The following is a 22846-nucleotide window of genomic DNA, read 5'->3' as shown; positions in this document are numbered from 1 at the left end:
CTGCACTCTATGTAATTATGAAGGTAAGTGTCTGTTACTTGACAAGTAAAACATAGATGTGTTTGCTTTATTTTTCATGAATATAAATGGGTACCTACTAGAAGGATATAATACAATAACTTCCATATAACCATTTTAAGTTTATTATCTTCTAAGTAGTTGAAAATAAATTCTAATGAGTGTTTTATATTGTAAGTTTTATTTAAATTGAACTCTTTTATCCATTTAGAACAACCAATTGGAAATTCCTTAGAACAAGACAAATTTCTGTCGGCAAATACCAGAAGTGAAAGCACGGAATTCAAAAGAAAAAAGCTTAACGAATGAATGTTCTCAATACTTTTCATTTCCTGACAGTCTAAAGAATGCGACCTGATGGAATTTTTTCAACATGGTCATCAGTCTTTTTCCGCTGCACTGAGTAATGGAAATCTTCACAGCTGCAAAAGATCGCAGCTTGCGACAATACTGGAGACTCATTTTACTACTCATGATACTGAGCCAGAAGCTTTCGTAATCATTTTGAAAGGAGCGGCTTTAATCCATTGCTTCAAAGGATATCAAAGACGTCTGAGGAATATGCAGCACTTGAGGTAGACCCAAAAGTACAAACATATAGTTGTACTTAAGAACATATTATGTGTTTGATCTATATTGGTCCTTTAGTTTAAAAGCTGAAACACGATTAAAGCAAGGCATAGACACTAGACACAGAATGACTGATAAAGGAAAAATCACACAGAATTGGCGAAGGTTCATGAGAGTTCATGAGAGACAACAGCTATTCAACATTACTTTATAAATACAGCAAACACAAATTGGAAACTAAACGCATTTTATGAAAGTTAAGTCCAGTTCTTGTAGATCATTGTCAGAAATGGAACATATTTGTCAGCAATGACACTAATGAGTAAATTTACATACAATAAAACTTACTTGATTAACACTGTTTTAGAAAGAGATGTAAAACAAGTACTCGGCGAAAAACTATTAACAAAAGAGATGCGAAAGATACCAAAGGGAAATTTAAAAAAATAAGTCGAAACTAAACTGAGAACGCCATGGCCGAAAAAAGAAAAAACCAACAGACAAACAACAGTCCACAAAACACAACATAGAAAACTAGACTGAGCAACACGATCCCCATTAACATTTGGTGGAGATCGCAGGTTCTTCGGAATGGTGAGCAGATGCGGCACCCTTCGTGTGGCTCATATAAGTACAACCCCGCTGATAAGTGTTATTCGGTAGGTCACACTCGGTTATAAAAAGGAGTGGATTGTAGTAACGATAATTGGAATGTATCCGTCGTCATCTGTAAAACAGATATTTCATAACCAAATCAGGATATGACAGTTGTTATCCATTCGTTTGATGTGTTTGAGCTCTGGATTATGCCATTGATTGCGGACTTTTCTTTTCGAATTTTCCTCGGAGTTCGGTAGTTTTGTTATTTTACTTTTTATGTGTCAATCAAACATGAAAAATGGTTATTATTAAAAGTCCTTGGGTCTAGTATACAAACGATATCTACTTCTTTATATGGTAAGATGACACAAAATGTTTTTCATGTTTTGAACACATTTGACAGCAATGATACTAACTGACATGAGACATAATTAAAACTCATAAATTGTGTGTCTTTGAAACATTTTTCTAGATCTACCGCCACCAAGAACACTCAAACTTTAAAATTTAAAAGACAGGTTTTAGTAAATACACTGCCACTTTAGGAGCTCTACGACTGAACGTATCAAAACACAATAGCTGAATTGAGCTAGTAAATGACATGCACATATGATGAAGCAAAATTTGTTCTAATTATTGCAGATAATAACATGCAATTCGCATATAAAAGTTAGAGACAACAGTTTTAAACTTTCTGATAATGTCTTTCTTTATTAACATATTTGAGGCTTCATAAGTTAAATTCTGATGACTTGATAATTTTACAACTGTTATTAATATTACACTTCTCTTAGCTTGATATTATTTCTCACATTTTTAAGTTGTATGTTGGTATAAAGTGTTTGATAGACTTTATCATTATACCCAAATTAAAACCAAGTTTAGTTAGTTTTAGTTTATATTTTATATTTGTCTCTACTATGTTTAAGTTTTTCCAGATATAATACTTCTGTTTTGCTTCTAGTTAATTTTAGTCATCAAAAACTTCCAAAAGTTATAATACTATGCATAACTTAGCTAACATCTTCTGGCGATTTCATAAATAAGGTTGTATCGTCAGCAACCTGATCTATTTTATTGGAAAAGGTTTTACAAAGTTACTTTACTTCCAGGCCTTTTAGACTTTTGTTTGTCCTAATTTGATTTCCATAATTTCATCCGCTTAAATAAAGGTAAAACAAGATAATCCATCAAACACCGATAACACTACTTGAAACCCAACCATTATATAGTTTACCTCCGTGTATGTCTATGTAAATTGTTTGAACCAATCTACAATGTAATCAAATTATTTAAAAGCCAAGTGTTTTCAGATTTGCTAACATTAAGTTCATCTCAAGGGAGTCAAAAACTATATAAAATTCTACAATAAGTATAGGTCCATCTACTTTAGAGTTCTCGGAGTAATTAATTACATCTTGTATGTGCCTTCTTGTAAAACCTATGTTTCTAATTATAATGTAGCCTTCGTTGGTAATACTAATTTTAATCTTTTAGCAGCTTTATTTGATATCATTTTGAATATAGCTTTTGCGCATTCGTGTACTGTGATTTGTCCTTTAGATATATTACTTTCATATTCATTTAATATTTGGCATTCTTTAATCTCTTTTAAATTGTTTGTAGTATTTCCAATATCTATATTCGAGAGGAATGAAAATATTTGTAAAAGTTTACTAAAGAGTTAAATATTTTCGCCTGCTCAGTTACTATATTTTTTTATGATATTTATCATACAATTTTGTTATTACACAAATTAGTGATTGTATGAATTTCATTATTTAATTCTTTTAGCTCATTTTCTGAAACTTATATTGATTTTTTTTTCATTTTTATATTTCAATTTTACAAATTTGAAATGTGCAATCCTGAACTTCAATTTTAAGAATTTCTCTTAGAATATCAAAGGATTTTGATTCAATTGCTTTAAATTTAAAAGATTTGAAGATATTGTGTATTTTTTGTTGTTATTTCTATCATTTAAACACCATTATGATCAGTATAATGCATACAAGTTCGTTTTCGATCGCAGTAGTAGCATGTTTGTTAATCTCCATTACCAACAAGGAAGAAGTCAGTTCGTGTTGTCTCCGTTTATTATTTTTTTACACCAAATACATTTTGTTTAATTAATGCTTCCTACCATGTATCTCGTTTTGTTGTTGAGAGTTTGACAGATATTGTTAATCCGCAAATTAGTTTGTCATATATCATTTATTTGTAGTATATGTTACAGATAAGATATCGTTGAAGTCTACTCCTTTTATTATTGTCCTAGACTTTGTTTGTCAATAAGGGTTTAAACTGATGTGAAGAAAGAATGCCACAACTTATTATTGTTTGATGAAAAAACATTGACAATTGACAGTATGCTTTCGTCTATTTCTAAATGTATCAGTCGGAGCCTCCTTTCCTTGTCTTTGCAGCTTTCAAAAATGTTATAATCTAACTTACGTCTTAGCCAAATGGCTACCCCTCGAGCATTGATCTGACTATTACTAAAAAAAACATTTATCTTTTAAATTATTGTTAATAGTGTCGTTTTAATTGATAGTAAAATGTGTTTCCTGTAGTTCTGTTTCTCACTCCATTCAATCATTTGATTCTGTTTTTAAGTTTGCTTTAGACCTTAAGAATTGAGTGTACAAATATGAAGTTTTAGTCCTGCCATGAATGTAAACATGGTTAAAGGTAAGATTTCATTAAGGTTTTTTCCAGAATTGTTCATTTTTTTCTACAGCAGTCTGTATTGAATTTTTCTACCGCAATCTGTATTGAGTTTGTGCTTTCGCGTGCAGTGAAGCACTGTCATTTTTGGTAAAAAAATATATCATATATTGTGTAATATTTCAAACAGTTCAGTTTATGTAAATTCGAGTAATTGTGTCAGTGTGCTCTGGGTTAATTTCATTAGGTCTGGGCATGTTGAACAATGTTTATATTGTATTTCGTATGATATTATCTCATCACATTTTAATTGTCAATGATTGTAAGCTTCATCACTAGAATTGTTACAATAATACCTTGTGTGTTTAGAGTGCGTATACTCGATATATTGTGACCTCACCTCTAGGGACATTTTTTAAGTCAACAAACTTTTCCAATGTCCTGCATTCTATAATGATGGACATGGAATATATTAATTTGTCACTTATAACTAATGTTTATTAAGTTGTAAGTGACATAAATGAAACGAACACTTATAAATGTCGTGTCTTCGATGCACTTTTCACATTAAACTTCATCAGGAACACTCAAACCTTCACAGTTCAAAGACAGGTTAACGTGAATACGCTGCAAAATTAAGAGATACTTCACTAAAGATTATACAAACACACAACAGAAAGCTAAATTTGTCTAGTTTGACATGCACATATGATGAAATTTAATTTATAATCCACTGACCTCTTCCTGTATATTGAGATCACTACCGGCGTCAATCAGCAACTTGGCGATTTCTGTTTTTCCGTTCTGTACAGCAATGTGAAGTGCAGTGTCACCACGCTGGATAGAAAAACAAACTAATTATTCTTACATAATATGAAATAAAACAAGAAGCAACTTATGTCATTTTACCTCCCCCAGGAACACTTAAATCTATACGTTTTGCTTTGTCAACACCGCGCAGAGTACCGTTATCTTTGATTGATAAGGTATTGTACGAGTTGATAAGAATGGAAAAGCTAGGGGTCATCTCAAAAGTTGATGAGCCGACGGAGTCATGCTGGCATGATATCTGTTCGAAACTCAAACGGTCACGTGCGCATATGTATCGATTTAACAAAATTGAACAAATCGGTCAAGCGTTAAAATCATCCGCTCCCAGCTGTAGAAGAGTCGCTTGCAAGGCTTGTAAATGCAAGAATGTTTACAAAAATTAGATGCAAATTCTAAGTTTTGGCAAACTAACCTAATCTCGACCGCTAACAACAATTATTACAACTTTTGGTAGGTACTGTTGCTATCGATTACCCTTCGGAATAAACTCTGCAAGTGAATTCTTTCAAAAATATCCGAGACAATAGAGGATGTTCAGGCGTATTGTGCTATATGGACTATGTTCTCGCGTTTGGTGCCGCACAAGAGGAGCACGACGAGCGCTTATAGTGACTTTTAGAAGGGACCGGAAAAGGCGGTCTCACACTAAACGAAAAGTTTGAATTTGCAAAACCGTCGGTAAAATTCCTAGGGCAAATCGTTGACGCGTTGGGTTGTAGGGTAGACCCAGACAAAGAAATGGAAAAGCCAACTGACATACCAAGAGTATGACGTTTTTTTAGGAATGGTGAACCAACTAATCAAATGTTCGTGCAAGGTGACAAAGCTAACTAAGCCGCTCCGAGAACTATTAAAGAATCATTATGCTTGGCATTGAGGTATAGCACAAGAAACCGCGTTTACCGATATAAAGAATAAGCTAGCTTTGTCCAGAAAGCTTGGACATTATGATCCAAATAAGGACACTGTAGTGTCAGCTGACGAGTCGTGGTTCAGATTAGGCGCAGTCATTAGGTAAAACAGGGAGAAATATTGAAGCCTGTTGTGTATGATTCGTGATCTATGTCATATACAGAGCAGCGATACGGGCAAATAGAAAAAGAAGCGTTAACTTTGACCTGGGCGTGTAAAAAGTTCAACAATTATTTAAGGGTAAGAAGTTCAATCTCGAAACTGACCATAAGCCGCTCGTATAGTTACTCAGCAGTAAAGGTATTGGAGAACTCTCGCTGCTTATACAAAGATTCCGAATGCGCCTTTTTAAGTTCGATTTCACAATTGAGCACGTATTAGATCAGGAATTACATATCTAGATGCCGGTAGACATCTTGTCCGAGTCATATGAATTTGAGACCGAGACAAAAGCGTACGTGGACAGTATTGTAAATAATTTTCTGGCATCAGATATGAGACTTCAACACATTAGGGACGAGTGCGTAAAAGATGAAATATGCAAAACCCTTATGCTATACTGCAAAGAAGGTAGGCAAGAAAAACCTAGTTTAAATGACAGCTTGAAAACGTACTGGAAAGTACAGACGAAAGTGAAACATTTAGTGGTGAAGTTGTACTGTTCAGTGGCGCCGTTTTAACTAAATAAAACGGAACAAGGATTCCACAACCTACAAGAGACAATGTTACGTAGTAAAGGTCAATCCGTCCGATCCGTCTAATCAGACACAAAGATTTTTGTAATAGATGGATGACGTAAACTTGACGAGACCTTAACTGATCGACGACGGATTGTTGATTCTTGACTCTTGACTGGTCATTAAAAACGTTGCAAGTACGATGAGATTGACGTGAAATTCAAATTCAGTTTGTGCAATAATATAACTAGTTTACCGTAATTTATATACCTATTTTTATATATTTTGGAAATAAAGACAACAGTTTTCGTTTCAACTGAAGTATACGTAATGAAATTGAGAATGGTAAGTTTATCTAGAACAAATCTAGTTCTTTACACATTTTGACCTGGACTGAATAGATGGAATCCCCTAAAGTTATTTGGTTATATTTACTATTATGTTTAAGTTTGTTGTATTTCGTTCAAGTTTTCTGGATTATCACGGTGTCATGCCGAATCAAAGAAACATAAAGCAAATCATTAAACTCAGAAAAATTGTATAACTGAAGAATATAAACAGGAATAAAAAACGTATTTGGAATAGGGTAACCTTGAAGAAAAAAAAAGAAAACAACACGTTATAAATTTCATGCGTCCGAAGCACTTTTCTGGATTTACCTTAATACATGTCATTTTCTTGATATTAAATATGTTAAAAAGGAAATTAATTTATCATCTTATCTAGTATATTTAATGACCTTAAAATCTTCCTATTTTGATAACATCGAACCACTAAGGTTTTCGTATACGTAAAAAAACTAAACATGTAGAAGTTTAATTTATATGTATACGCCAATAACACCTTTCGTCAGCTTACAATAATGCTCCTGCACCATGAGACTGTGAAACATTAAAATTAAGTTGTGATTCAACCGTCAAAGTTAGAACAGGCGGTATAAGCAAAACTGACAGGTTATAAACATACTGAAAAAGAATATCGAGGATGGAAAAGAATGTCGTCAGGTCATTAAACGACGCTTTTTCATCTTATTAGAATTTAGTAAAAACGGTACAGTACTACCTGTGACATTATCTGATTAATGGTGGCCATAAAAAATATGGTCACCATGATGGCCCTAAATGTCCATCATTATACCCCCTGCTGCTTAATTAATACACAAGGTATTAATCAAAAACAAGTCAAGGATAAAGAGAAATCATGACTGCATTGAAGTGTTAAAATTACATAACTTTCAGGTAAAGCGTCTCAGGGAAAATATATGACTTTTTGTGTTTGTCAAATTTAATAACTGTGATTATGACAAGAAAATTCTAAAAATAAAATGAAATAATAAAACTAGTTGAACATATAGCTTCCTAACTTCTTTTTTGTAAAAATTTTCTCATGACTGTTTGCAAATGTTAAAATGTTTTGATGTTATAACTTTTAAATAATTCTATCAATTTAAGTTATTTTTTACATGTATTTTTTGGCAAGTGAATAATAAATGAATATCATCTTCTAATATAATGCAAACTTTCACAACGCCTGCCTTTTCCCATTGAAATGGTGTTTCTCAAATTAATATTCTAAAATCAAAATTGTTTATACTTACTGCATTTAACATTGTTTAACAAATGTTTAAGATTATCTTTAATAGGACTTATTCTAAATAAAATTTAGGCAATTCATTATTTCTCTATTGAATAAATACATGTATATTCAAAATATTCATTACAGAAAAATTTGATAATTTTTTTATTGTCATATAAACATATTACAATTTAATCAAGTTTCTGACAAAAAAAACCAAAACAAACTGACAAACATTATAAGAAATCAAAACACATGGAAAAAAGTTATTAGGTTTCTGCCCTCACTTCTAATGACTTTCTTTTATAAAGGAGCCAATATTTTAAACATGTCCCATTTTATAAAGGTTTAGCATTTCTTTTGCTTTTTGTTCTTGGTTAAGATTTTATTCATAAACTGGTCAGAGACATTAATATGAGAAGGTAAACAATTTTCAAATAGATTATCTCTAAGTTGTTATGTTAATTTTTCCAAACAATGCTATCCTTTATAGGAATTTTTATTCACCATTTTCTATTTCTAAATTATGACCACTAATTCTCTACTTAGTGAAGCATTTGAGTCACTGTTTTTATCATAAGATTTTATTTTATTTTCAAAAATATTAAAAAACATAGAACAAAAATTTGTAAGGGTTCCGCGGAACCCAGTGTCTCGCCTACTTTTGCTGTTATCTATGTTTTCAGTGTGATAGGGAAATGCACATAATAGATTTACAGTTAATGAAATAAAACGTTTGAAATGTATGAAAAAAGTTATGCTCGTAAAAATGAATACAGTATGCAATCAAATCTATAGATTTATAAAAGAGTTAATCATAAATTTATTGATAATGTTTACATTGTTTGCTTAATTCAGACGACGACGGCATATAGGATCGCTATGTCAACAAAAATGGGGAAAAAAATATTAAAAATTTTCCTCTTGATACTACCTTTGGATTGTAAGAAGCTTCTGTCCAAGTTTGGTAAAAATCCAGGATGGTTTATGAATCTAATAAATGTTTTAAAAACTTTAACTGCAGACTGTATGTAATGTTAACTGGAAGAAAAACTAAGTCCATTTATAAGTAATATACTGAAAAACAGGAAATACATTTTTACAAAAGTTCCTTCTAGATACTAGCTTTTGATCATAAACAAGCTTCTCTCCAAGTTTGGTAAAATTCCTGGATAGTTTAAGAAAGTTATTAAAATTTTAAAAACATTAACCACAGAGTAAATGTAATGTTAACTGGCAGAAAAACTAAGTCTATTTATAAGTAAAATACGGAAAAACAGGATTTTTTTTTTTACAAAATTTACTTCTGAATACTATCTTATGGTCATAAACAAGCCTCTGTCCAAGTTTGGTAGAAATCCAGGATAGTTTAAAAAAGTTATTAAAATTTCAAAAACTTTAAACCACAGAGTGAATATTTGTGGACGCCGCCGACAACGACGATGCCGCCGACGGAATGTAGGATTGCTATGTCTCGCTTTTTCGACAAAAGTCGAAGGCTCGACAAAAAGTGATTTAATTAATAGATCATAAAAATGTCACAATCTATGTAGAAGTGTACTTTATTTTTTCTGGAGACAAATTTTGCCTGTTAACTGACAAAATTAGTCAAACTGAAGATAACATATTTAATAAGTTTACAATTGTTTCAAAAAGCAAGACAATTTTTTCTATAAATAATTTCTTTGTAAGTCTCTTTAGTGATTCTTCATGCAAAACTCGTTTTGAGATTTGAAAAATATCAAAGATAAACAAAAATAGTTTATTCCTATACCATATAATGATATTTGTAGTTTTCCTGAATAATAATCATGATATTAGATTGTACAACTTTGTTAACAAAATTTATTGTAAAAGGATTGATATTCATGATATTGATAATTTAAATTTGTGAATAAACTGGCTTGTTAAATTACTTGCTTCATGGTTCATTTAAACATATCATTTGCATGATTATAAGTTATAATTAATAATAATTCATTTAATAATGCAAACAAACAATAGAATACCGTGTACATCATGTATAATAACTTTTGTTTTACTGAAAAAATAATTATTTAAAGGATTATCTCTTTTGTTTTCAAATGCTAGTCAATAACTTATCTTTGAATTTTTGTCATTTCTAATCATGATTCTTTCCAAGAAGAAATTAAAAGAATAAGAAGCAAAAAAACAAATAAAAAATAATAATAGCATAAAAAAATAAAAACGTTAGAAAAAAAGAAAAATATGTAAATTTAAAGACAGAAAAATCAACAAATGATATGAATTAACAAAGACTAAAACAAACATTCTATTCTACATTTTCAAGAAAAGGTGAAATGTCAATTTGAGAAGAAACCTGAGTTACATGTACCTGTATAGGTAAATTTTAATGAAACATACAAGCTGAAAACCCTGATTGATTACAACAGGTAACATAATTAGATAAAACATCAACCTATGTTTTATGACCCCAATAAATGGCCAACATCTGAAGATTGAATACCCCAATAAATGGCCACCATTTGATGGTGACCATACAAGAGGGTGGACATAACTAAGAGGAAGTCACATGTTGTACTGTATATATCCGATAATTATCTTTTGATTTTTTTTTGAAAGAAAAAAAAAAAATGTATCAATATAATGAATATTCGTATATCGTATTTAAAAATGATGTAGAATTAAACCAAAGGGTTGCTAATAAATTTGAATCTTGAAATAGAAACATACTTAGTGTATTCAAAAGGCAATTTGTGATCGTACCTACCATCAAAGCAGCCAACTATGTGGTTGACAGTCAGAGGATGTTAACGGTTGTATACTACTGTTTCAAATTTATCAAGGAAATCCGTGTTTACTTTTTAAAGCATGCCTTGTAGCATTAGTTTACGCTTGATTGTATTTGCATTTTAAAGATACTTTAACGCTTTAAGGTTTACCCAAACGTTGCTTAGTATTTCATACATTGAATTACGTGTGATATAGATAAACACGTTAACAATTGAGGAATAGTTTGTAGTAACTGATTATTATTTCAGAAGAACAATGCTTACTCCTAAATGGAAAAGAAAATGTTGTAAACAATTAGTATAACCATGATCATTGACAGTTTCATTGTACTGAATTGCGGTGATGACATACATCATGTACATTTTTTGGTAATTTTCATGTCAGCCAGTGACATATGATTGATAATAATGCATCTAATTACATTTTTTATTCATAACGAAACGCCTGACCAAGTCAGGAATATGACAGTTAGTTTCCATTCGTTTGATGGGTTTGACCTTTTGATTTTGCCATTTGTTAAGGGACTTTCCGTTTTGAATTTTCCTTGCAGTTCTGTATTTTTGTTATTTTATTTTTTTTTGTATCTTGAAATAATAATATCGATAATTAAAAACGTGACGGGATCAACTAATGTTACCAAAGAAAGTAACCGAATCCCTGTATTTATAGTGTAAAATTGTAATTTGCGCTTTAAAAAAACAAAATTGTTTAAACTAAAGAGAGTGAACAACGTAGTGTCACAGGAAGTGTACAGTCAACTCAGGATCCAACATCAAGTTATAAAGAAAGAAATTGTTATTATCAGCACCTATAGCACTCATGTATTTTTATATAACAAAGAATAGATCAGTAATCCATATTATACATTGCATTTGTCCTTGAATTACTGGCAATAGACTATTCGCAGTGGAGGCTATTAATGTGTTATTCATATTCACGTTGCTTTCTGCCATGTTTATAACTTGAGAAATAGTTCTTTCATGTCATGACATATGCTCATGTTGACATGGGTAGGCATTATATTTGTCAATATCTGTATACCGATCGAAATCAATGAGTAAAATGCTTGACAAATATAATGCCTACCTATGTTAAAATGAGCACAGAGGATGGCATGATAAAATTATATCGATTCTAATAGGAAAATTAAGAACTTTTGTATTTCGAAGTGAACCTATAAGATCGAACGGTAGCTATTTACGAGCGTCTCCAACACAAATGTCCATTTTGATTTATTTTTTAGTTCAAAACACAACTGACGTTGTAATAACAATTATGACGTCAATCACATGCAGCCTATGTTCTACTGGAACTAGAATATGGCTTTGTGTCGAAAACGAAACAAGAACGTCATATTAGAATTCATAATTAACTATCATGCATTTATAACAGTGTATACTAGTATGTCTTCCTTCTAAATGATACAAGTTAACCACAATTTGTTTATTTTTTTAGGTGTAAAAGCTTTAAGCTTTAAGAATTTCACTTGCTTATCATAATGAAGAATCATTAGCTTACATATGTTCAGATTTCGTAAATCAATTAATAAGAAAAAGAGGTCAATCATCACATGTACATGTTCAGTAGCGGAGAAAGGTAAAATTTATATTACTTGATCAGTTCCAGATGTGTAATTCGTAAAATTTATTTCTTTTATTAATTTATTCATCCATTTATTTTTGCTAGATCATATACTTCTCAAACAAAGAACTTATTTTAACAATTTGGCAGTTTTATCTAGAATACATTTATATTTTGTATTCTTACATTTTGCCTGCAGTTTGTAACTATACATAAATTCTGCTTTAAATACAGCATACACATTTATAGATTCTGTTTTCTGTTCAGACATGTAATTAGCTTTATATATACAAAACATTATTAATGTAATCAAATAATTGATTTCATAATATTGTTCATCATTAATTTTACAACCGAATACTAAATTCTTCAATGTTAGAATATTATTATCAATATTCAGTTTTTCAAGAAGATTTGTTATTTTACTTAAGAAGTCATCAAGAAACTGACATTTCAGAAACATATGATCATAATCCTCAGTGGTATGGCAATAATGATTGATAACGAGACTATTTACCGTTACAAAAAGAAGATTAAAAAATGAAATATTTATTTAATCTTAATCTTCTTTATACTACAGAAAATTTTTAATTCAGACATACCTGTGAATATGCTATATCAGATCTGTTTATTTTTTTATTTTTTAAGTCATGGCCGGTGTGACAATATTTGTTTCAAAACCAGGAAGATGTTTGATGGAAAAACAATTCACCCGTTTACGGAGGAAATATGAAAAAATTCCGGAAACAATACCCAAAAATCAATTATTGCTAGATGATATATATAGTAAATTGTTAAACAAATAAGTACCATTGATATATACTTGTTAATTTCATTGCTGATAATTTATAAATTAGCTGTTAAATTAAAAATAATGTTAATCTAATATAATGATGCTTACCAGAAACAACCCTGGATTTCTGGTATTAACAAACAGGGACTCTTTACTGGAATGCTGGACTAGTGAAGTACATTGTTAACAGCAGAAAGTGCAATTAGTTGTTGTTGAATAAAAAAAAAAAAAAAAAGAAAAATAAAGGTAACAAATACAAACAGAGGGATTTAAAACCAAAAAGTAAATCAACAAGAATAAGAACAAATCATCAGCACCTCCAAACACAATGGATGAGGTAATACAGATACAGCCCATGTTCTATAATAATAACCAAGGGGTAAATCAACAAGAATGAGAAAGACTCGGAACAAATCACCAGCATAAATCAACAACAAGGATGAGGTAGTACAAATAAAGGCAACAGTAGTATACCGGTGTTCAAAAGTCATTAATCGATTGAGAGAAAACAAATCCGGGTTACAAACTAAAACCGATGGAAACACATCAACTATAAGAGGAAAACAAGGGAACAACAGGAGCACTGAAGTGCAACAAAAACAAACGCAAACATACATAGAAAGGAACTATTTGATACCAACTGCCATATTCCTGACATGGTACAGGACATTTTAAGAAAAAATGGTGGGTTGAACCTGGTTTTATGGCTAGCCAAACCTCTCGCTTATATGACAATGTTTAAAAATATCGCTAAAACGACAACACATGTTCTATAATAATAACTAAAGGGTAAATCAAAAAGAGAAATAAAGACGCCGAACAAATCACCAGCACCTACCAACAAAATGGATGAGGTAATACAGATACAGCCCATGTTCTATAATAATAACCAAAGGGTAAATTAACAAGAGAAACAAAGACGACAATCAAATCACCAGCACCTACCAACATAATGGATGAGGTAATACAAATACACCGAAACAACAATTAATGTCGGAATACCAAATCCTTTCAATATGTTAGTTTTATTAAGGATAAAATAGTCGGATATAATCTTGACACAATAGTACAGAAATATCAGTCATGTTGCCAGTATGATACATATCATTTTCCAAAAAGGTTCAACAATACCGATAAATGCCGAAACTCTGCTTCAAACTAGATCTTATCCATATCAATATCTGTTGAAAAAAAAATATTTCAAGTAATGCTTTGCGTGATAAAAAAGATATGAGATTCATGCCTTACTCGAAAGACGTCTGACGAGTGAGAAGTTTAGCTACAGTACTTGCAACCTTAGGCGTTACTGTTTGACGTGAACTTGACTGATCGGTGAATGATCGGTGACGGGTGTTTGACTGATCGATGACTGATCGGTGATCGATGACCCATAGAATCCGTCAGATACGTCAAATAGGCTATGTGATAGTTACCGTGACAACGGTCAGCGATCGATCAGTAAATTCATTGTATGCACGGATCGGACGGATACGTATATAATTAAAATTCTTATGTAAAACGAACTCCACAGTATTTACAGTCGATTAACGCGGACCTCTACGAAGACACATTTACTCGTTAATAATGTACCACTAAAAAGCGATAACATTTTATCATTTAAAATAAGTACTCTATTTGTTGTCGTTAGATGATGAAAATAAAAATAGTATAACAGTAAAGATACATACAGTTTTGTTTGGATTCATTAATTTAGAGTGTTTTAATTTTTGTTCCAGATAACCAATATTTCTTCTTCTAATAACATATAATGCAATGTTATTTCTGATTAGTTATCTAAAAGGCCTCAAGAAAAGTTTCTTTGATAGAATTTAAAAAAAAAATAAAATATTAAAATACTTAAACTTTAATTTGTGTTGATTAAAGATGCAATCATTTCATTATTTTGTACTTTTTGTACATCAGGATTGGTCGTTTTTCATAAAATATGCTGAATTTCAGGAAAAAGATACTAAATTTTTGTTCGAGTTGCTTAAAAATGCAAATATTTTTTTCTTTTATATCAGAAATAATGCACGTCTATTGCAATCAGTCATAATTAATGCATTCAGATAATTAATTGTGTATAAGATATGAATAATTTAAGGATAAATATACATACACTTTGTTTTTATTAAAAAAGAATTCAATAAGTTCTCTTTTTTAATGGAAATTATTGGAACGCCTATGGTTTTTTGTACTTTTAATGGTTCAGGATTTGTTGTTTTTTTATAAAATCAAAATAATATCTGAGAAAATATACTAAAATGTTGTTTGCATTGTTTAAAATTACCAATTTTTCTTCTTTTGATAAAAAAAAATGGAATGTTATTTGTAACTAGTTATTTCAAAGTTCTCCAATCAGATTATTTTTGTAAGAATTTTGATAATGTAAGGAGAATTTTACTTAAACTTTTGTTTTGTGTTGAAAACAAATTAAAAAATTTCTTTATTTTGATAGAAATAATGAACCGTCATTTGATTTCGGTACATTTTGTACATCAGGATTGGTTGTTTTTCATAAAATATGTTGAATTTCAGGGAAAAGATACTAAATTTTTGTTCGCGTTGCTTAAATATGCAAATATTTCATCTTATATCAGAAATAATGCAACTTCAAATGCAATCAGTCATTATAAATGCCTTTAGATAAGTAATTTTGTATAAAATGTGTATCATTGAAGGATAAATATGCATAAATTTTTATTTTTGTTAGAAAACAATGCAATAATTTCTTTATTTTGATAGAAATTATGAACCGTCATTTGATTTTGGTTCTTTTTGTTCATCAGGATTGGTTGTTTCACATAAAAAATGCTGAATAAAAGGGAAAAGATACTTAATTTGTGTTTGCATTGCTGAAAAATGCAAATATTTCTTCTATTATATCAGAAATAATTCAACGTCAATTGCAATCAGTCATAAGTAATGCATTCAGATAAGTACTTTAATATAAGATATGAATAATTTAAGGATAAATATACATAAACTTTTGTTTTTTTTTTAAATAAGAATTCAATAAGTTCTCTTTTTTAAAGGAAATTATTGAACACCTATGGCTTTTAGTACTTTTTATGGTTCAGGATTTGTTGTATTTCATAAAATATGTTGAATTTAAGGGAAAAGATTGTAAATGTAATGTTCGCATTGCTTAAAAATACAAATATTTCTTCTTTTATATCAGAAATAATGCAACGTCAATTGCTATCAGTCATTTTAAATGCCTTTATATAAGTATTTTTTTAATAAAATGTGAATAAATGAAGGATAAATATGCATAAACTTTTGTTTTTGTTGAAAAAGAATGCAATAATTTCTTTATTTGAATAGTAATTATTGACTGCCAATAACTTAGATAAGTTACCAATTTCTCTTGTTTTGTTAAAAAATAATACAATGTTATTTGTAACTAGTTATTTCAAAGGCTTCAAGATTATTTTTTTATCGGAACTTTAATATTGTAAGTAAAATAAGGCTTAAACTTTTGTTGGTGTTGAAAATGAATGCAATAATATCTTCATTTTGATAGAAATTATAATGAATCACCATTTGATTTCAGTACTTTTTGTACATCAGGATTGGTTGCATTTCATAAAATATGTTGAATTTAAGGAATCGGATACTAAATTTAATATTTGCATTACATAAATATACAAATATTTCTTCTTTTATACCAGAAATAGTGCAATGCAATTGCTATCAGTCATTATAAATGCCTTTAGATAAGTAATTTTTAATAAAATGTGAATAAAGAAGGATAAATATGCATAAACTTTTGTTTTTGTTGAAATAGAATGCAATAATTCCTTTGTTTGAATGGAAATGATTGACCGTCATTGGATTTTTGTATTTTTTATAGCTTAGGATTGATTATTTTTTATTAAGTTAAAAGACTAGTAGAAAAAATATACTATAATGTTGTTCTCTTCGTTTAAAATTACCAATATTATTTTATTTTTAAGAGAATTTGCAGCATTTTTATTTGTCATTTGTTATTTTAATGGCTTCGAGATAAGTTTGTTTAAAGAATTTTAAGATTATAAGGATAAAATACTTCAAAATATTTAAGAATAATACATCGAAATTTGCAATAAATGATCATTTGATTTTATTTTCAAGAGCATTTTCGGAAAATAATAAAATCACTGAAAATCGCGATAAACACCATTTTAGAGATGTCCGGGTTTGAAATAAATTAAAACGAAAATGACCATTCTTTAATAGTAATATTTAAATTAAGTTTTATATGCATATTTCTTTTCTTTTTAAATTCTTAAAACTATGCTAAATAATTAAAAATAAAAAAAGATGTTGATCATTTGTACTTGAATGTTTCGTATTTTCCATGTCGCCATTTTAATTAAATGAAACGAAACTAAGATTTCATAATTTGTATTAGTTTATTATGTTACGTAGTAGAGTTCAATCCGTCAAAAAGGTCGATCGGTCCCATCCGTCCGATCCGTCCGATCAGTCAAATACTTATACTATAAGTCTGACGGATTGGTGACGTGAGTTTGACGCGAACTTGACTGATCGATGACCGCTGATTGATCGCTAAAACAGTAACGCCTAAGGTTGCAAGTACTGTAGCTATAAAAACAGTTTAAACCTACCTTTTTCTACACAAGGAAACCAGGAGTATGACAGTTGTTTTCCTTTTGTTTGATGTGTTTTAGCTTTAAGTTTTGCCATTTGATAGAGTACTTTTCGTTTATATTTTTTATTGGAGGTCGTTATTTTTGTTATTTTACCCTATTAAGTACTAAATGATACATGAAAAAAAAAAATCCAAACAAATGAAAAGTGCAATTTTATATTATTTGCATAACTCACCCAGTTTTGATAGTTTACATTTTCTCCTCTCTTTAAACAACTCTCTAACTTTTCCGTGTCTCCGTTTTGAGCGGCATATATCAAATCCTAAATAAAATTAAAACAAGGTTTTTACGTATTGTAAAAAAGATAACGAGCCCGAAATAAAAATGTTTAACAGACTGGCATCAATTTTGTGTTGACCGTTTAATCGCATCCTGAATAAGTAATACTAAACTCACAAGAGAATATAAAAAGGTACAAGTAAAGTGATATATATATATGTAGTTCAGTAGAAACCATACAGAAACTGTGGCTCTTATTTTTGCATTTTTCCTGATTTATGCTTGCAGAAAGATACGAAATTAGAAAACTCATGTACCCTTTTATTTTTCGCACGGTTTTTACTCTTGCCTTTAAGCAGATAGATTATAATATAGTCAACAATACAACAAATAAATTGATAACTTTCTGTTATGAATCCCTAACTATGTCAACCATGCATTAAGACTAAAATTAACAGCACATTATATAGATATAACATTGTTGGGCTGATGTTTAGACGAATTATATATATTTATATATATTTATATATATATCAGTTTGACAACTGTCCATTATTTGTCCCTTATTATGTCATTGATTTATTAAGACTCAACTTAACGCCACCTTATGAAATCAGTTTGATAACTGTGTGTTATTAATCCCTAATTTTGTCAAAGATTCATTCAACTTAACTTAACATCACCTTTTATATATATATATATATATATCATGTTGACAACTGTCTGTTATGAATTCCTTATTATGTCACCCATTCATTAACACTTAACTTAACACCACCTTATATATATCAGTTTGATAATTGTCTATTATGAATCCCTTCTTACGTCAACGATTCATCAATACTTACTTGAACACCACTTTTTATATATCAGTTAGACAACTGTCTATGATAAATTCCTTATTATGTCAACGATTCATTAAGACTCAACTTAATACCACCTTATATATATCAGTTTGACAACTGTCTGTTATGAATCTCTTATTATGTCAACGATTATTTTAGACTTAACTTAACACCAACTTATATATATATATATCAGTTTGGTAACTGTCCATTATAAATCTCGTATTATATCAATGATTCATTACGATTTAACTTAACACCACCTTATATATATATCAGTTTGGTAACTGTCCATTATAAATCCCGTATTATATCAATGATTCATTACGATTTAACTTAACACCACCTTATATATATATCAGTTTGGTAACTGTCCATTATAAATCCCGTATTATATCAATGATTCGTTGCGATTTAACTTAACAACACCTTACATATATAAGTTTGATACTGTCTGTTACGAATCCCTTATTATCCATCGTATCTATAACTTAAACTGTTGTGTTAATGTCTTTTCAAAATTAAAGCCTATTCTTAATTAGAAGGTATTATAAGTGAGTTTAAATAACCATGTTATCGCGTCAAACGATGCACTACAATAAATTAAATATCACAATTAAATGGTTAAAACAATACAAATATAACGTGACAACACGTCCACCCTTTCATATTATTAAGCATCTGAATATTAACAGTTTTTACAAAATGACACATATGGGAACTTATTTCTAATAAAATATAAAATGGAAACGAGGAATGTGTCAAAGGGACAACACTCCAACTAAAAACATATACATATTATATATATGTAACCAGGTTGTTTTAATCGTACAATAAAATAAACACCTCGGGATCAATGGATTCGTTTTATTATGTTATATAAGAAATGACCCTGCAATACAAACACAAATAATCAGTACAAAGAAAGATAAATCTATTCCTTCTAGGTGACAATACCTAAAATACAATACTCAAATATTTCCTACTGGACAACTATGGTTTTCCATGTTATTTACTTACAAATCTATTTACATAGAATGTTAATCATGAGAAATATTGTTTTCATCATAAATAACACATCTTAACATTTAACATATTGTATTCTACCAAATATTCTTCTGATAGTCATTTATTGGTCATTCCATTCAAATTAATACCAACATTGAATTAGTACACATAAAGCAAAGCGTACAGTAACATAACACACTAAGCTTATTAAAACAAATATTATAGCCATGCTCAAGACAAATGTTAAGCACAAAAACACACATATAAACAGAATACACAACCTACCATGTATGAGGTACATAGGTCCTGTATTTACAATATGGAATCTTCTACATGATATACGAACAGTATGGTTCAAATATCTGTAATAAAAATATTATCATAACTATTTGTGTTTATAGTTTACGTATTAAATTATCAAATCATTTAATAGTTTAAAATATGTCTTAACATACAAATTACTATTTTATATCTTTATTATTACTTCTTTTCACTAAACTGAGTTATTCATATAATTTTACTGTTTATGCCGTAAATACTTACAAAATGAGTTACTTGACTGTGTCAATTTAGTTAAACTGATTTAAACAATATTTAAGGTAGATAGGGTGTCTTCCTCCATCTTGGATTTTGAAATACCAGAAAAAAATCGGTCTAGATCTTTAATAAAAGGTGCAAATTTTGAGAGTAGTAGGTAATTCATGTGTAAGAATTTTCATATCAATATAGAAAATGACATATTTTATCATATTTATGGTTGTGTTTTACAAAAAAACAGAATACTTTTGTTTGATTCTATTTTTTCCAACTTTGCCACATAAGGGGAAGCAACTCAAATGTAAGGGCAGATAATTCAGATAAAGTTACTTTTACAATAGAATGTGTTAGGAATTTACCTATTTTATTATGTAGCACGAAAACGGGTTCCGTGACCCCTTTTTTTCTTTTTCTTATCTGAAAGCATACTATTAGAGCTATCTTCTCATATTTTATCTCAAAATTCTATGGTGTAGTTTTCGTTTTATGGCAGAAAATTGGGTTTTCCATGCATAATCTATACAAAATCTGTCAATTTTGCACAGCCTGTAGCGTGAAAATAAGCCCCGTGACCCATACTTTTTAATATATTTTTTTAAAAAGCATGATATAAACTACATTTTGGCAAATTATTAAAAAATTCTATGGATTATAATTTAGACACCCCATCTACCTTAATATACTTTTATATGTTTTAATCTATTTTATACACCTTTTACTCTGAAATCATTCATTCTGACCATTCATACAAAATCATCTATACAATCTATTTATATCAGTATTTTAGTATGAATGTGACATATTAAGTAGAGAAAACTGACCTGATAATGGAATCAAAGATGTCCACACATATTAATATATCAAAGCAAAACAACACACAACTATACAATTCAAAGTATAAGTAAATTATGACTTAACAATAGAATTTCCCTCCAAAATGATCATATGACTAAATTAGCCAATTACCACAAAGAAGAGAAAGTTTCACAATACAAACTAGTAAAACCCATAGAGTAAACAAATAACCAATATATCAAAACTCACTGAGCCATGTAAAGATCATACAATGAACATAACCAGTGGAGCATGACTAGAAACTAACTCACTAAGTACTTAGAATTAAAAATATTACACTCATCAAATATATAGTATCACAATATCAAAGTATAATACAAAATTAAAAATATCCAAATTAACACACTACCACATATATAATAAGTATGTTTCCGAAATTTCTTACAAGAAGCCTAATTCTAGTCACATCACGATTTTCTAGCATAGGAATTTGCGAATAAACATTTGTAAAATTATGTAGTAAAACAGATGAAATCATACTATATTAATTTATAAAACAAAAATGGATAAATAGAATGTAATAATTTTCATTTCAAACATGTGGAATAGCCAACAATAATCCGATAATTAACGACCAACTCGCAATTACACAAAATACACGCAATTAATTGCAATTACACAAAATATCTACAATAACATACAAAAAAAAAAAAACAAAAAAAAAACACAAAAAAAAAAACAGGTAAACTAGAGAATAGAGACGACAAAGAGAATATAGGGATTCAAACCTAAACCGACAAGTCCTTGCCTTTTACCCATTGATCTTAACCATGAAATCTCGCGGCTACCATCTCATACTATACATTTGCCTATCATGTATATATAAAGGTACAAGCCCTGTGTGTCCGTTGTACCTGTGTATATTCATTTATATATATAAAATAGACATTTAAATCGTAACCCATTGGTAGTCGAGAGGTTTCGTCGATATGTTAATGTTAGTAACACGTAACAGAATTCATGGACGGGTTCGATTCCCAGTGAAGGCATATAGAAATTACAAAAAATAAAGGTATGTTTTTAAAATAATTCCATTAGTGAACAGAAATCAGTAAATTAGCCAATTCAAACTTAATGAATTTAGGCACACAGAGGAAACAATTGTATATAATTTGGTGAGTCCATTTCAGCGACAGATTTTGGAAGCGTTGATTCTAGAAAAAGAATCCACGGTAAATGAATAGGCTGACGTCACCACAATGGTTTAATTATGACATAACTGAACACCATCTTATAAATATCAGTTTGACAACTGTCTGTTATGAATCCCTTAGTGTATCAACGATTCACCACCTTATATATATCAGTTTGACAACTGTCTGTTATGAATCACTTATTATACTAACGATTTATTTAGATTTGATTTAACAACTCCTTATAAATATTTGTTTGACAAATGTCTGTTTAAATCATTAAGACCATATTCTAAATCATTAAAGCAAATATTTGGATGTTGAAAAAATCAAATTGTTTTAAACATACACGTAGCATTTGTCCACCTACACTTACTCCCGTCAAACTTTATTGTGATTGGTTTACTTTAAGCTGTTGATATCATAATGTTTATATTGAAATATTTATACTAATAAGTGTGAACATTTCCCTTCTGTTATTTTTCCTGTGTTTTATGATAATAACTGAATGTTATAGTCTGCATTTTAAGAGTTAAAATAATAAAAAAAAAATATTACGGAATGTTTCCTAATTCACAAAAGCACAGAGCTC

This window comes from Mytilus californianus, unplaced genomic scaffold (genome assembly GCF_021869535.1).
Source record: "Mytilus californianus isolate M0D057914Y unplaced genomic scaffold, xbMytCali1.0.p SCAF_10, whole genome shotgun sequence".
Lineage (NCBI taxonomy): Eukaryota > Metazoa > Mollusca > Bivalvia > Mytilida > Mytilidae > Mytilus > Mytilus californianus.
This window is presented reverse-complemented; position numbering follows the sequence as displayed.